This window comes from Cynoglossus semilaevis, chromosome 10 (genome assembly GCF_000523025.1).
Source record: "Cynoglossus semilaevis isolate Cse_v1.0 chromosome 10, Cse_v1.0, whole genome shotgun sequence".
Lineage (NCBI taxonomy): Eukaryota > Metazoa > Chordata > Actinopteri > Pleuronectiformes > Cynoglossidae > Cynoglossus > Cynoglossus semilaevis.
Genome location: NC_024316.1, coordinates 8,618,675 through 8,621,506, shown reverse-complemented (window position 1 = coordinate 8,621,506; position 2,832 = coordinate 8,618,675). Strand labels below are relative to the sequence as shown.

General features: G+C 42.6%; 1 long non-coding RNA gene across 1 annotated transcript in view; it reads right to left on the bottom strand.

Moving 5' to 3' along the window:
* Positions 1 to 2,826, bottom strand: part of LOC112487663 (uncharacterized) — a 6,236-nt gene extending 3,410 nt beyond the window's left edge. The window contains exon 1 of the long non-coding RNA XR_003050981.1: positions 92 to 2,826. This is a non-coding gene — a long non-coding RNA (uncharacterized LOC112487663). The remainder of the gene's footprint in view (positions 1 to 91) is intronic.
* Positions 2,827 to 2,832: the final 6 nt, after the last annotated feature.

The window sequence follows — 2,832 nt, the reverse complement described above, 5'->3', positions numbered from 1 at the left end:
GAGAACTGGGTGAGAATGTAGATTCAGGTGTGTGAGGTCATTCTTCAATGTGTTACACTGTAGCCTTTTCAAGCTAAGAGTGCTGTCATACCTCGACGTCACCTCACGTGTTTGTTGTGACTTCCTCTTGGCCCAGTGTCATAAGAACATGACTCGTCATTCCTTCAGTCAAAGACCTGAGGGCAAACACTGCACGGCCACATTTACAGGAAGCCCAGATAGTGCAGATCAGTGCAGCTTTGACAAACACTCCTAGTCCAAAACTCTTTCCAGTTTATAAGTAACATCATGGATCCAGACTGTGACCCACACGACTGCTGTCAAAGTAAAGACAAACGATAAAGACAAACGGATAGAAACCTGTTGAGTTGTATGTGAATTGGATAAGGACACTAACTGTTCCTACGGTGAGCAGGACTGTACACGTCATCTGTCAGTGCTCATCCTGTAACACCTCACACATTGGCTATGGTCGATACAATTCAGTTGGCTCAGTGTCAGTAGCTGACTCAGTGAAGATTTTATACTGTACCTGAAAATCATTATATTTACACCTAATACTGCCTGATGGGAAGAAAATATAAAATAATATAATAGAGTTAAATGTGTCCAAAAACAAACAAAACATGTTTAATGGTTTGACGTATGCAGAGATTTTATTAACCAAGATTCACGTGTGTCAGCCCTGAGATGGACTGGCCAACTGACTAGGGTGTTCCCTGCCCTCGTCACTGACTGGTGAGATTGGCTCCAGCCAATGAAAAGGATTACAATGTAGGAGATGAATAAATGAGTCATCTTGTCCTCTGCAGGTGCTAGAAGCACAATTTATACATCCTGATCTCTAAAATGAAGAATGAGAATGACTTCTCCATGTCTAATTATTTTAATAATAACTTAACAAAGAAGTCTTCAGACATTGATATTAATATATAATTATATAATTGTAGGCCAGTTGTATATAAACGTGTGATTATGTTTGAATAGCATGGCTTCTATCACTGTGACCTGGTGAACATAGAGAACCACTCCATAAAAGTAGGTATATTTTTTCATTCCAGTTAATATCAGCATTAATAAAGGCTAATCATAGGTTTAGATAATTAGGAAATCCACCGTGTTGTGATCGTTCAATATGTTGAAAAGAAAAACACGGACTTTTAGCAATAGTTTGGACAGAACGGATAAATTTAGCAACTTATGTCTTCATCCTGCTTTGCGTGACCTGTTGGTCAGATAACCATCAGTACCCAAATGAGTTCAGGTCAGGCCCTGTGCCTCGGTCCAGATCTCATTTGGTATGCAAATGGAAGGGCCTAAACAAGGCAACCACCACAGACCCAACGATTTACCAACTGTGAAGAGGGCAGAGGCTGAGCTTCATTTAGGCTAAAAATTAACTGCAAAAAAGCAAATGTAGGCTATATTTAATATTGAATGTAATATTACATTTTTGTGTTTGTGTAAGGAGGACAGAAGAAACTGTCACTGTGAAAATTTTTTCTAATGTAAAACTAGAAAGTTCCTCCATTAATTAACTTAATCAGAACATTATCTCCAGAGCAGTTTACGTTGATGCTTAACAAGAAATAGTATTCACAATTTTTTGAAAGTTAAAGGAAAAGATGTTTAGATTGGGCGTCAAATATATTGTAGTTTAACGATTTAAGACAAATAACTAACAGAATTGTGTGTATTTTGTGACTAAAAACCTCAGAAACTCTCGTCCATTTTTGCCAGTGTAGTCGTGCTGCACCGTGTGCCACGCCCCTGCTGAAACAGGATACAGCTCCAGCATTGTGCTCATTGTTGAAAGACTAATCCCGACAATTACACCTCAAGACCGAGAGTCGCTGCCTTACCCAGTATCCACCCAAAGTCCTGTCCAGGGCTGGGACTGTTGCCCCTCAGGGTCCAGAAGCCCCACTAACCCCCTGGTTGCTACCCTCCCCTCCCCCTTCCTACACTGCCTGACCTCAAACTGTTGGTGTATCTTTCCTAAGTTTTACTCACCCGCACTTGTTCACCTGTCGCTCTGCCTGTAACTCTGTCTGACTATTGTCAGTGCACAAAAAGGTGTGTGAACACAAAGAGAGGGATGGTATTAAAGAGAGGGCAGGTATTTCAGGTTATAGTCGAGAAGCAGGTAAAGGTTCATTCAACTGATAATAACCTACAGACACATGTTTTATTTCACCAAGTTTTTTTTTTTGTCATTTTGGGCTTGATGATTTATGTTCTCTTCTTTGACAGAGTGGTGTGTTTGACGTTCGAGGATGATGGAGGTTTACCTGTTGTCTGAGTAGTAAAAGGAACAGACAAGGTTGTTCCCACAGAAGCCTGGGTTGACATCATAAAAAAAAAACACACAACAAGGTACCTTGGGGCCGACAAGGAGGTGGAGGTAAGTGGACCGTTGGGGTGGGAGTCGTGGTGGGAGGGCTTTGAGGCTTTGGGTTTGGTCTTCACTGCCATTGGCTGAAGACAGAGCGGGGGACACACCTGTGAGTGCCAGAGGCTAAGGACATTGGTTGCCACCTGAAAATTACACCTGTGGGGGAAAATGGGAGGAGGAGGCAGAGGAGGGGGGTCAGGGTACATGTAAACCAAGCCCTTTACAAATTCAGCCTCTGTCTTCTTGAGGAGCTTAACTGACTAACACCGCCGCCAAGAGCAGATGGAAAAAAACAAGTTCTGCCCAGACAACAGGAAGATAGCTGACGCCATAGAAAACTGGTTAGTTCTGTTCCGGGGTTTGTCTACGGCTGCACGCACCTGAAAGGGACGGCTTTTCCTCTGCTGCCCGCCACTCCAGAGGTCGACTGTCCTTCA